General features: G+C 43.4%; 1 protein-coding gene across 4 annotated transcripts in view; it reads left to right on the top strand.

The window, feature by feature from the left end:
- Positions 1-14435, top strand: part of LOC139763449 (transmembrane protein 268) — a 102924-nt gene that overhangs the window by 13831 nt on the left and 74658 nt on the right. The window contains exon 2 of one of the 4 annotated variants that reach the window (XM_071689506.1): positions 13963-14002. The exons of 2 other annotated variants lie outside the window; for them this stretch is intronic. The gene's annotated coding sequence lies outside the window, so the exon portion shown is untranslated. Of the gene's footprint in view, positions 1-6953; positions 7275-13962; positions 14003-14435 lie in introns of those variants that run through there. One more of the 4 variants, XM_071689504.1, reaches the window with a different exon arrangement.

Consider the following 14435-nt stretch of genomic DNA (forward strand, 5'->3'; position numbering starts at 1 on the left):
TGCTTGATGGGAGCAACTACGGTAGCTTGGTGCTAGCAACCGTGAGAAAGTAATGTTTATGTTACATTCAGTGTAACGAAATTATGTCACATCCAGTGTAACCAGATAGATGTCACATCCATTGTAACGAGATATACATGTCACATGCAATGTAACGAGATATATATGTCACATCCAATGTAACGAGATGTATGTCACATCCAGTGTGACGAGACGTATACGACATCCAGTGTAACGAAATATATATGTCACATCCAGGTCTTTCAGACCATGATGGCGGATTTACTGCTCTTGTGATTTAATTAGATTGCCGCAAAAACTTGAATGACAATGACATTTGCGGTGACTGCTGCAGCAGCAGAACCAGACCCACTTCACTGTGGTCGGGTGGCAGCGAGGACCAACCTACTGAATGTGTAACTCGACTTTTTACTTTCAGTTTCGACGGTAAATGAGTCCTGGGAGTATCACGGGTATTCCCTGCGCGCGTAAGCGAGGTGCTGCACCGGGAACAGACGATGAATTCGCCTCATCTGCTCACGTCTCTGCTCATTGCACGTCATGTGTACAGTTACACTGAAATCAAGAGCCTCCTTCTTCAGGTGTGGGCACCAAGTGTCCTTGATCGATGCTTTGCTCTTACGGACAACTTGTTGATGGCAATTGGGTGTTTGGAAGTGTAGAGAAAGATTCGTTTATGGTTTTATAGTGTAGGAGTGTCTTTTTGGGTAAGGAGGGGGGGATAAGGCTATAAACGGAAAGGGAGCCAGTGTTTCCCCTTGCACCATCCCTCACTCCAGCCTGGGGTCCGTCATACCAACATCCGGCTTTAGTCTTGGTGCACAGCGCTCGCTTGGGGATCTACATGGACTGACGTCATTACCATGCTTCATCACGCACATAATGCTTTCCTCGTTTTCATTATCAAGGTTTTTTTTCATACGACTCCGGTAACCCCCCGGGGAAAGAGAACATGACGTGGCTCCACGCAGGTGGTGGTGATCACCACAGCGTGTTGAGTGGTGGTGTGTTTCACTTGTGTGTGTGTGTTTGTATGTGTGTGGACGCCCTGGTAGAAGTGATCAGGAGTTGACATAAAAGACGTCTTCAGGACCGCTGAGTCTCCCGCCCACCGCAGGTTTCGACGTCGGAAATGACTATTGCGTAGCAAGACACAAACTTTCCTGATTCGAAGATGGAAATTCAAAGTATTCATGTGTGTGTGTGTGTGTGTGTGTCTTGGTGTTTACGGACGCTAGATAGTCGTGTTGTCGCCCCCCCCCCCCTCCTCTGTGGCTGGGGTGGGACAGTGTGGGGAAAGTGATGGTTATCGGTTTTTTGATATCAGCGACGGATATTCAGATAACGTGAAGGACCAGGAGTAGGACGGCACGACCCCTTGCATGTGAGTCGTCATCATACCCGAGGGCCGCGCTGTCCTGCTCGCATAGGTGTCCTTGATTAAGGGGGACTCACCCTTCCTACCGTCGTGCTTGAGCGTTGTACGTACGTACCACCGCGCTCAAGGGGTCTTCGTAACCTCTGTGCTCACAAGGTCAAGTTACGAAGAAGGATATCCTGGCGCAACTGTCTGAAAGTTCCGCCGGTAGCTGACGCACTGTCTTTATTTCTGTTACTGACACCTCGCGTGTCAGCCTCGTGGACGACCCGTGCACTTTCGTCATTTTCACATGACCATTCCATGACCGTCACGCGTGTGTATTGTCGTCTCGGTGATGCATCTTTTTTTTTAGTCACCTTATTTCTACGTAAAGGAGAGAGGGTCGCTCAAATTTTAAGAGGGTGGACACTGCGTGTCAAATAGTGTAGAAGTTTGAAGATTATTTTTTTTTCTCCTTCGAGACTGAACGATACTAGTAAACAATGAACGGTACTAGTAAACACTGGTAATGTCACGTTCATATGTCTGGGATCAGGCAGACCTATGACTCGCTCTCACTCCATTAAAAGATTTTTTAACATCCCCCTCGTCCCTCACCCTCCCTCTCTAGTACGGCGGTGCGATTGTTGTCCCAAGGTGTTTCGTTCATTGAGCGCGAGGGGTGCGGTCCACGAACACAACGATACGGTCGTAGGGCACGTTCCCTTTGACCTGACTCTCTAGGGTCAGGTTAAGAATAGGCCAGGCCATCATACTTTCAGGGTCGTGCCATCGTGGTCAAGGGCTGTAGTGGTGTGTTCCACACTTCTCGATTACTCTACGTTAACTCACTGTTCGACTGGCTTTGTCAAGTGTCGTGCCTGGCTTTGTCAAGTTCTCTCTGACTGGCTTTGCCAAGCTCTTTCTGACAGGCGTCCTAGCTTCATCTCTTCGTTGTATATCAACTGGCTTTTATATTTAATATCTCTCTTGTGTCTCCCCTGATGATGTGATTATTGTACGAAAGTGCACTTGGGAAGTTATCGTGTTTCATTTTCCCCGTGGACTCTTAGGAATATATATATATATATATATATATATATAGTTCTTACTGGTGCTTAGGACGAGATTTTTGCCAGAAGGCAGAGCTATCACGTAGCCCTCACAATAGGGAGATCATGAATTAAGGAGAACAAGTCGTGGGAGAGGTCTCGTCTGGTGTTACGTGCGAGGAGAAGAGACTGCGTGTTTGTGGACTGAAAGCCAACTGCCCACGTTGTGGGTCAGGCAAAGAGAAAAGACAGCTCCCTGGGCCAAGGGAGTACGACTCGAAAGCCACTGAAAGTGCTGCTGGGCTTGCTCCGGAGCCGTCGCTGACCGTTCCGATACCTAGGTAGTGGTACCAGTGATGCACACCCACCCCTGGACGGTGTCTGCCTGCCACCTGTGCTACCTACCAGAGAGAGAGAGAGAGAGAGAGAGAGAGAGAGAGAGAGAGAGAGAGAGAGAGAGAGAGAGAGAGAGAGTTTTAGATCTGTGCAAAGGAAGGCAACTCAGCTTTATGGTGTGAAACTTGGGCGTGGATATAAATTATGTGCTCCTACCCGGGGCCGCCCCAGACCAGACCCTGAGGTGCTTCTGTTGGTTTGTCCTCGGTAGCGGGTGGAGGCAGAACACAAGTAATTAACCTTACCTGTGTGTAGTAGGTGTAGCGTTAATTAACTTCGCATGTATGGGGTAGATGCTATGGTTAATTAAAACCTCACTTGAATGAACCCAGTTTACGAATCGATTGCACAGTAGTTTTTCCATGCGTTGGTGGTTCCTGTTTTATCTTATACTTTTCGTACCAGGTTCATTAGCTTATCTGTTCTGCTTAGAAACCTTGATTTGTTTTCCTTCCTAGTCACTTTACCTTAACATCCATAACCTATTGTTCCTCCCTCTCCTCGTACCTCTCCATTTATAACCCGTGTTATCCACTTCATCCAACCTTTTCTCAGACACATTGTTTCTTATACTTTCCACCTTCCTTTGGTGCATAGCATTCTTCCTCTCATATACTGCCTCTCCCATTCCATCTCTCTCTCTCTCTCTCTCTCTCTCTCTCTCTCTCTCTCTCTCTCTCTCTCCCCTTTTTGTCTCTTATCTCCCTTATCCGTTACCCCTCCCAACCTTCCCTTCATATTTTTTTTTCCCTCTCCTCGCCATTTGCTTTATTCTCCGCGCATCGAATCTATTTTTGCTTTGTACTTCTCGCCTCTTTCACTCCCAATCTTTTCCTCCCCATATTTCGCTCATGTGTCTATCTCCCCCTGAATTTTTTTTTTTTTCAGGTTTTTCCTCCGTGCATGTCTTTTTATATCGACGCACATTTTCCCCCTTTTCTATTCCTCGCTTTTAGTCTCCCCGTTTACTCTCTCTCTCTCTCTCTCTCTCTCTCTCTCTCTCTCTCTCTCTCTCTCTCTCTCTCAGAAACAGACTGTAGGCTACACGTCTTTAGAAACACAATGGGCCACATGTCTGTACAAACTCCCGCCTGCAGACACTAAGGTCGACACGCCAACATCACAAGACAGATAAGCCGTCAGGTTTGTTGCACCGCTATTCTAAAGACCGCAGATAAGCTGTCAGGTTGCCGCGCCACGTCATGAGGCGACAGATAAGCCGTCAGCTTTTAATTAAACCTGGGACGTGTGACTGGAAAGGCTGGCAGTTCGCTTGTCTCCCCCCTCCGCCTCCCCTGGAATTAGGATTACTTGGCCCCTGTCGTTTCGAAAGTACGTCCCTCCTGCTAAGAGACGGTTGAATGGGTATAGCCACTCACTGTTTTTTGTTTATATTCGCAGGCGTTTTTCCACACGAAGACAATGTTTTGCGTCCTTTTGACGTACTGGTTTCAATCATCGGGTTGTGTTGGTTCCCAGTCTGTCGCTCTGTGGTGGTGGGAAATGTGGTTGTGTATGAGAGACAGGTGTGTGAGGAGTCTGGCGAGGGTGGAGGAGGCAGAGGCAGCCTAGGGCGTTCTTGGTACCAAGTGAGGGAATCATCCATGTCTCCGGCCTCAGGTCTTGCCTATCCCAGCCTCCCACCTCCCTCCGGAGAACCTCCACCACTACACCACCACCCTCAACACTCCCTTCACTTCTGTCTGCATACCGAGCCCCCATTGCAAGATGGACAAATAAACCGGATATTTTCTTTTCGCCATTATATCGAAATGGTTCATTTTACTTCGACGTATCGCCTTCGAAGAGGCATCTCCAGGAATGCACAGGTATATCAAAAGCTTCACCCAAAATGCATTCTAACCAAGAACGTACATTTTGATAAGGTGAAACGCCGAGGCAGAATGAATAATTGCGGTGAACTTGTGTCTGACCATTCAACCTCTTGGTTGAATAGTGATTAGAAAATTAAAGAACGAACATATGAAAGATGAATGATTGTGAATTGATGTGTTTTTGGGCAAGACAGTACGCACTTTTGCCTGCCTGCCAGATGTGACTTTTTTATTTACTGGCGGACAAGCAGGCTTTGTTCGATAATACCTGGTGTGTGTGTTTATATATATATATATATATATATATATATATATATATATATATATATATATATATATATATATATAAAGAGAGAGAGAGAGAGAGTGAGTTACCGGACTCCACCTGCAAGTGGTCACCTTGCGAACGAGAGGTCACCTTTGTTGAGTTTGTGCCATTTGACTTCAGCGGACGAAAAGGAGTCAAGTCTTCTGAAGGACTTTTTTTTTTCTTTCTTTCTTTATACTCCAGAAGGACTGCATCATTTCCCTGTTTCTCCGTGGAACACAACCCTGAACCTGAAGTAGCCACATGATTGGGGTTCCTGAGGTTATATAATAATGATAATGTCCTGTGATGTAATATATATATATATATATATATATATATATATATATATATATATATATATATACACACAAGATTGTGTTGGTATTGAGCTGCTAGGTACACTCAGAAATCCCGCTTTCAGCTGAACAGGGCTATTGTCTGTGAGGTGACCTTATACTCGGTGTATCGGACTGTAATTGAAATAACGCAGAGAGTCCGGGGTCCGACGGGAGTCTGTGCGCCTCTGCCAGTGTCGATGAATTATTATGGTACAGTGTGAGCAAGTAACAGTCACCTACGAGGCGGGCGACTTCCTTGGCAACATCAACGTTGTGGCTCATGGTTGAATAATATGAGCAGGTGTTCAATCACAGGTTCAAGGACTCTCTCTCTCTCTCTCTCTCTCTCTCTCTCTCTCTCTCTCTCTCTCTCTCTCTCTCTCTTCCATGGTGTAGTCGTCAGCGTTACCGACCATGAAGTCAGCACAGGCCAGCCCGGGGTCGGACCCCGCATAGGTTCGAATCCTGGGGTGTGGCAGTCGGCCCACATCCAGCCCAGGTGTTCACCCTGCACATAGGAGTGGTCAGTAAGTGGGTACCAGGCCCAGGCTGGGGTGTGTGTGTACATTCATAAAGACTTGTTACATATAGACAAGGCAACGAGTTTAAAACCACCTAACATAATCAGTCATTACTCAGTTTTGTGTTCTAGAATAATAGTATTAATTATAATGATAGTTTAAGTGATAATAAAGCTATTGTGAATTAACTGCCACGAAAGACTGGCATCCCGTTTTGGGATTCGATTACATGTCCTCCTGATTCATAGCTCGTGACGTTATACACTTCATAAAGAGCCACAGAGAAGAACTACAAACTATTTAGGGAGCTGTGGAGGCAGGGTGGTGAGGTGTATTGAATAATTCTTGCACAAGGGGTGAGGTTAAGATACGGTGCTAATTGTTCGCAGTATGTGGAATGGGGCTCTTCGTCCAGTGGTGTGTGTGTGTGTGTGTCCTTTTGTAAACCGTGTTTGTCTTTCTCTTTGTTAGTCTGTAACAGTGTTTGCTCTCTCGGTTGAAAATTGAAGTGTTTGCGTTGTAATTAGAATTTTCAGCATTAGTTATTCCTTAGAACAGATTAAAGTTTATTTCTCAGTGAACAGCTTCGAACACCACTGCTGGTGAGATTGGAGCGGCATTTGTTACCTAGACTTAAAATAATGGGTTTTTATCCTGGTAAATGGAAAATTTACGTCACGCTCCGATTGTATCATAATTACTGCTGCGAAATGTTATATAGATATTTCATCCACATAAGTCTCTTGCGACTTGATGTTTTATATACTATGTTTATGGGGAGAAAGTGGGAGATCGGTTCTCGGTAAGTCGCTAAGAATGCGACATCCAATCAGCAGCTTCGAAGACTGGTACGTCTGGGGAATGGTGGCTGCAGCCGAGGGTATTCTGTTTAAATATATATAAATGATTGATTTTGGGGGGTTTAGTGAACATTGGTTATGTCGAGGAAATATGGTTAAGGTTGCATATGAAGTAAGAGTGCGTTGCCTGTGAAGGGAGATAGGATTCCAGGCAGCTGTGGGTGTGTTGCTGTAAGTTAGGTGGCAGGTGGGAGTGACCGACCGTTCTCCACACTATTACGGGGTCGGGGGCTCCGGTCCGCCATCCCTGAGGCCTCAGTCTTGTCTCAGACCTGAGAGGGTGAAGGTTACGCGCTCTACTCCGGCGATTTTTATTTTCCTATAGGTTGTGCACACATGAACAGACCGTTGTTCGTTTTACGGATACGGATAACTCCAGAATTTACTTGTTAAAACTCGTAACAGAAAAAGAGGCTTGAGATTTCGACGACATAAATTCGGTTTTGGTGCTGGAAATAGGGAATTGTATGAGGTGACTTGATGAGATAGTTTCAATTTTCATCCTTTAATCAACTGATGGGATTGTGTGCTGCCATTTTATTGATCACCGCCCATATATATAGAAAGTGAAGTTTTAAGAGGTGAGTTTCAGGCATCTTGGTCTAATTTTGTCAGAAGCCGACTTGTTCGTACCCATACATGTTATCTCAGTGTAAACACTGAACTTTTGTTTTATATATATATATATATATATATATATATATATATATATATATATATATATAACTCACGTACGTGTGCTTTAATTATATTGGAAACTTCTATTACCTACAAAAGCGACATTTATAGTGTACATCGAGCTACAGAGCGTGCATTTGTTAGTGCTCCCGGTTGTACAATACGATTGACGTTTGGGATGATTACTTAAATATGCCAGCCTCTCCGACCAGATGTGACATCTTACGTAAGATAAGTACACATACGAGTCATAGTTGGCAGCGGTGACTGAAACAGGTGGTGTTTCTACAATATTGCGTCACGCACGATATTCATCACAGATTTAGATGTTTTTTCTTTATTTCCGGGAGTAATTAAAGAAAAGGAGCAGGGGCTGGGGGGATTGTGTTGTGACAGGCTAAGCCTGACGAATCTCTTGTAAGTAACATCAATGACAGAAGCAAGATGTGTAGTCTGTCTTTCATTCGAAGCCATAAACTGTCTGCTATTTCCCTCCTGGGAGGGAGTGGAGGTGGGCGTCAGACGAGCTACATGCCGATGCTCACATAAACCTTTCTGGTGGGTCCGTTGTGTAGAAATGTTGAGAACAAAGGATTTTCAGTTAACGAGGATTGTATGTATATGTATATATTTCTTTTCTTAATAGTCAATAGCTAGTGTAAATTCATTTTCTTCCCGTAAAGCTTCAAATTTCCACCAGGAGAGTAGGTGGGTGCTGATTGGTGTGCCCTCTTGCGGCATAACCCGAGTCAGGAGCATGTAGCATGCATGATTCTGTAGACCAGGCTGGGATGAGGCTTTGCTTCACCCCATCGTGTATTCCCTCTGAGCAAATGACTGACGACAATAGTTTAACGTGATCAAAGGCATTCTGCGTTTTTTATCATTAGAATTACTTGTTCACTTTTTGAACAACAGAAGTGAATGTTTGATCTCATGTTTTTAAAGTTTTTTCTTTTTTGTGTGTGGATGTCGACAGCTATCGATTGTGTTTATCTGCATATTTTAAGGCAAGAATGGTATAAACAGAGAGACGTTGTTTTTCCTACTCATCACCTCATTTGTTATTATCGAACGGTCTGGGACGAGAGTGGTCGGCTATCCCATATTGGCTTTGCATTAAGTTCACTGGGTACTAGGTTTGATAGACTATATTTACTGCACTGGAGACTGTGATAATGAATGCTCCCTACCATTTGCTGGTCCTCGTTTCTTGTATATCTTTTTTTGTGATACCCGATAGGAAACCGATTGATTATAAACGTTATGTATTTTATTTTAGAAGTCTAAATTCTCTGAGCACCATTGAAAGGAACATTATAGTCCACGTAGAGGTGAATTTGCATACTCGATAAATACATATTGAAAGGGTATCGCTTAGATATAATGTCCCGCTTCCAAGTAATGATACGGAACTGGGTGCCTTGATTAATTTATGACTTTAACTGGTTGCAGCTCCATGAAATGGGTTTGCTTATAATTTAGAATCATGAACAACTATTTTTGAAATTTTGTTGCAGTAATGTTGTAAAATGTGGAATTTTATTTATGATTGGGGCAACGCTAGTGCAGAGCAAGTGTAAATATTTAACTGAATCACGATTCTGAAAATTTTATCCATAAAATGCTATAGTAGCAATTATGTAAGTCTGCCTTTCCCGGTTGTTCAAGTGTGGTCCTCAGTGGTATTTTCATGTATGTTAAGTATAAAGAAATATTTAGAAATAGAGTGAAGTTTTGAAGTAGGTTGATAAGATAACAGTGAGGAATTTGGGTGATAGTTTATCAACTTCGTATGACTAATGATGATTAGTTTGTTGGAAGAGGAAATGCTTTGAAAGGATTTCAGGAATACGGTATCTGTGAAAACTGACAATGGACATTTTAAAAAAGAATTATTGTAATTCTATGAATGTAGCTGAACAAGTTGTAACGTGTTTTTTCCTTGTTTTCATTAATTATTTATGTGGTCAATATCCGATGGTTAAAGATATTATACCAACCTAAGACTTACAGCACACACACACACACACACACACACACACACACACACACACACACACACACACTCCCCATCTTACACGTAACACTAGACAACATGTGTTGACTGCTCTAGATTATTACCTTTTTTTCCCTCACTTCCTCATAGATTCCCGCATTCCATCCTTCTCATAACTTCCCCTCCTCCATCTCCATCCATCTTCATCAATCTCTCTGGCTTCCTTAGATCAATGGATTTAAAGATCTAATTATGTTGTACACCTTATATGGTGGATAATATTTTCAAGTACGTTTTGATAAAGCTAGATGCTCTTAGAAGCATAGATAACTTTATTTCGTATTATGATGTCATTTACTTTTCACGCATAAATTCTCCGTAAAACTGACTTGAATAGAGTGTCTTTCAGTCGACATGGCCTCTATTGAGGTATACGTATGATGCCAGTGCCAATTCATTGTCATAAGAAAATGTATTGGCGTGAATAAGCTTGAATAAGAGTGCTTCGTGAAGCATTCGCGCTTGAATGATAATGCTTGGTAAAGTAGGCAAGCTTGAATAAGTGCTTGATTAAGATAGCTTGAAATAAGAGTGCTTGGTGAAGCGAGTAAACTTTGGTGAGTGAATGGTGAAGCAAGCAAACTTAGATTAGTGCTTGGTGAAGCAAGCAAACTTAGGTGAGTGCTTGGTGAAGCAAGCAAGCTTGAATATAAGTGTGCTTGATGCAAGCTAGCTTGAGTGGTCGTCTGTCGAGAGAGAGAGAGAGAGAGAGAGAGAGAGAGAGAGAGAGAGAGAGAGAGAGAGAGAGGAGGTGGGTAGGCGGGGATGGATTCCACCAAGGCGCGTCGCAGGGAGAGGTTACGTGAGCGGTGAGTAAGGGTCTTGTTTACGGAGGCACGCGGTCCGCTGCTGCCCATGCTCCCAACGTCATTATTTTGCAGTTAGTTCCTGAAGGGAAGGTAGGAGGTGGTGTTATTAACTCCAACGCACACACGCAGACGTTGGCAATTTTATACATGAAGTGCTGAAAGTGATGAGGTTAGATCTGGCGTGGATTGAAAGCAACGCAAGAGGTGTGTGCCTTGATGTTCGTTGGAGAGTTTATCCGCTTGAGCACGACGGAACGACCAATGAACACGACAGAAGGACCTGTAAGCACGACGGAACGAACCTTTGATCAGACCCTTAGGGTGAGGTCAAAAGCCGTCGTGCTCGAGGGTCGTCCTCCAGTTGCGTTGGAGGGATGAAGATTTAGTGAACATACAAGAGGTAACAACGAATTTGCATATATAGGGTATTACGACCCCGGGTAGGAAGGATGTGTTTTCCCACAAGTTTTCTGTGGGAATACTGATCCTATGTTTTGAGTAAACAGACACCACACTCATCCTGTAAAACAAGACACGGCCTATTTATTCACTTTTTTCTGCCTTTGGGATTTTAAAGCTTGTAAGGATAGTGCAAGTTTATCGTTTGTATGCACTTTCTTTCAGACTCATGACGTTCTGTATTCGCAATTTGGTTCTCTCTTTCAATTGAAGGCATGGACTTAAAACAGACATAAAACAGAAAATGAAGTTTTGAACTTAGTCGTCAGAAGCAGCTGTGGGATGCGACATTTAATGTTTCAGATTGGGCCTGGTGGTGATGGTGGTGGTGGTGTGGAGGAGACAGATGGTGGCGGATGAGGGATGTCGTGTGATGCTCGGTGGAACCAAGTGATAGTCTAGTGGGCACTTGCCTCAATTACGGTCAGCGTGGCGGGAAACAATGGGAACACGTGTTTGTAGGGTGTAAGATGTCAGTGTGGTGGGAGTGTCGATGTTTTACTTAACCACTTAAGCACAGCGATACGACCCTTGGGTATGATGTCCGGGCTCTGAAAGACAACCATTGATAGGGGTCGTGTCCAAGGATCTTACTGTCTTTGTGAAAGTGCCTATGTTTTACATTTGAGTCAGTTGGACTTTTTGTAACCTGAAAACATTTTATTATCCGAGTAAACTTGTGTTTATGTATTTATTTATTTTGTCAATCTTTCTGTTTTCTAACATAATTACAATGATCCAGATTTGTCCGGTATGAAAGATTTCTTTTTTTTATGTTGAGGGGGCCAATGACAGACATAAGTCCACATCAAGACCCCGCCTTGATTGAAGTTAGAATTATGAAACGGAAAAAAAAGGACAAGGGAAAATATTTAAGAATTATGGAGGAAGGGAAAAATCTGCCCTTTTAGAATGTTCCTGGTCATAGTTATTGCGAAATACATGAGAAGGTAAAGAGTTTCAAGGCTTCGACATGTAGGGAAAGAAGCATTTCTCAAAACAGCCTGCCCTTAATTTGCCAACGTTCGGCCACGCAGTTACCATGAGACGCAGCAGCTTGCTGAGTATTGCGCGGTCTAGCTAGTGGTGTGAGCACGCGAGCATCCTTCCCTCGGGAGCAAAAACTAAAGTGATCCCCGTAGAAGAGGGGAAAGTGAGCCAACACTGCGGCGTAGGGTAATAGGGTCAAGTTTGGAATTTGGATTGGGACAGTTTTATAAGTCAAGTAAGTAATATGTGGCAGAGTACTGTTGCTTTATGGCTATGCTTTTCGACGCATGGATTAAGAAAATTAAGGAGAAAGAGATGTTTACCCTTTCAAATAAAGACTTGGGATCGCCTTGACTTTAATAAGCCCGTGTTTTTAAGCAGTGGAGGACATGATACTTTACACATGTGATCCCTTATATGTGATGTAGTGTGTGTGTTACGGGGGTAGTTTAACTCTCGTGTTGTGTAGTGTATGTGTGTTACGGGGGTAGTTTTACTCGTGTTGCGTATGTGTGCTACGGGTGTAGTTTTACTCGTGTTGTGATGTGTTACGGGTGTAGTTTTACTCGTGTTGTGTATGTGTGTTGTGGGGGTAATTTTACTCTCGTGTTGTGTTCTTTCCGCGTGGATGCGTATGATTTTTATAATGAAATCCTCTTGGGGTTAACTGTGGATTAAGCGTAAATTATGCAAATTTCTATACATATTGGAATATGCATGTGACAATCTGGTGACCACAGATTAATTCCCCTTCCTCAAAAAAAAATGTATGAAAGTTAGTCGTGTTTTTGTTGTATTTAGTTATGTACAGTACGTGTTTTGTGTAGTCATCTGTGGTTGTGAAGGGACTAGACCATAGAGATGTGTCACATTCGTATGAAGAATGTATTTGTGACATTCTCCTGGCCATTTGTTCTTTATTTACGACAACTATCATGCGTTGAGCTTGCTTATTTTGTGTAGCTGTAGAAGACCTAACAGAAAAGTGCTGTTTGATTAACGCACACACACCTCTGATGTTGTGTTAACATTCTCTCGTAGCTTCAGTTTGATTTTTAGAAAGATGATCGTATGTTGAACGTGAAAATACACTTCCCGATGACTTTATAGTTATTATTGAACCAACTGTATGTATGATCGTATCACCCTGATAGTACAAGCTGCGTTCACCGGCTGCTCGTAGCGTACACGAGGGTCAAGCCATGTCGGTCCCCAGCAATACCAGTCCCTACTAGTCTCACGTTGCTTTACACTGTACCCTGCGTTGTTAATAACCGAGAAATCCCGTCCGTCGACTTTTTTTTTTTTTTTTTAACGCTAGAACCCTAACCGAACCCTGTCTCCGGGACCTTGCAGGACCGACATTCACATCAAGTGTATTAAGTCAGTGTGTGTGTGTGGTGTGTGTGTGTGTGTGTGTGTGTGTGTGTGTGAGTCACCAGGAGGAATGAGGTTCTCTGGATAGGATGGGACAGTTTTGTCTTGATTTGTAGTGTATGTGAACAAGGTCGCCCAGTGGGGTTAGCCTCATTATAAGGCTAGTGTGGGTCAGACTTAAATTTTCTTTTTATGATTATATTAAAGAATTCTTTACACACACACACACACACACACACACACACACACACACACACACACACAATGTGTGTGTGTGTGTGTGTGTGTACATGATGTTTGTGTGCTAACGCCGAAATTAGAATTTTTTTCTTCCCGAATTTTCCTTCCTGTGTGAAGCTAGCTAATGATGATTTACATAAATGATAAATTATCTTGGCAAATAGCACTGACACATTTGCTTTTTTTTTTTTTTTTAATTTGTTCTTATTAAATGTACACAACGAACAGTTGAAGTTTTGTGTATGATGGGAGATGATCCTCGGGGTCTGCCGCGCTCGGGGGCACCTATCTGTTGCCGTGGTAACTTTTAAACTCTTGCGCACGACGGCACGGCTCTTAGACCTGACCTTGAATTGTGTAGGTCAGAGGTCAGTGTACCGTACCAAAGGGTCGTGCCATTATGCCCAAGGATCATTACCTACGTGTTCCAGAGTCGTACCTTCGTGCTCCATGGTCGTATCTTCTTGCTCTAAGGGGCTAATTCGTCATTTAAGATCTATCAAATACAGACACAAGAAAATTGGTGGCTTCAAGCCTGGACCCTGGTGAGCTGCCTTATGCCCTTTACCATTGCGTTGCCCAATACGTCATAGAAACCTTGTAAGTTGATTTCCAGTTACCACAGTCACTGACCATGAGGTCTTTCTCTCCTTTCAGGTTCGTAGGGGTTGGGTGAGACGGGCCTGGGAGACGTGAGGTAGGTGTGTGTTATATCACCGCAATGTTTGAAGTCCAGATATATGCCTTGCTCTCCTTTGTGTGTGTGTGTGTGTGTATGTGTGTGTGTGTGTGTGTGTGTGTGTGTGTGTGTGTGTGTGTGTGTGTGACTTGATTTGGTTATGTCTGGGATGAATGGATGTTTTGATTATTTTATTTCAGTCGTGATCATTTTCGTCCTTCTTTTCCGTTTCTTTTTCTCTTGTTACACGTATTTCTGTTACACTCCTCTCCTTCCATATCAGTTTCCCCCTCCCATACTTTTTCTCTTTCCCGTTCCGAGCTATAACGTCGTCTTCATAATCCTGTCTTCATATGTGGGGTATTAGGAGCGTAGGGTGCTGTAACTCCTGCAACAGATGACCATATAAAAGACCATTAGGTTTAATGGTAATTGCCTTTCCCCCCATGTA

Source organism: Panulirus ornatus, chromosome 47 (assembly GCF_036320965.1).
Source record: "Panulirus ornatus isolate Po-2019 chromosome 47, ASM3632096v1, whole genome shotgun sequence".
NCBI classification, from domain to species: Eukaryota; Metazoa; Arthropoda; class Malacostraca; order Decapoda; family Palinuridae; genus Panulirus; species Panulirus ornatus.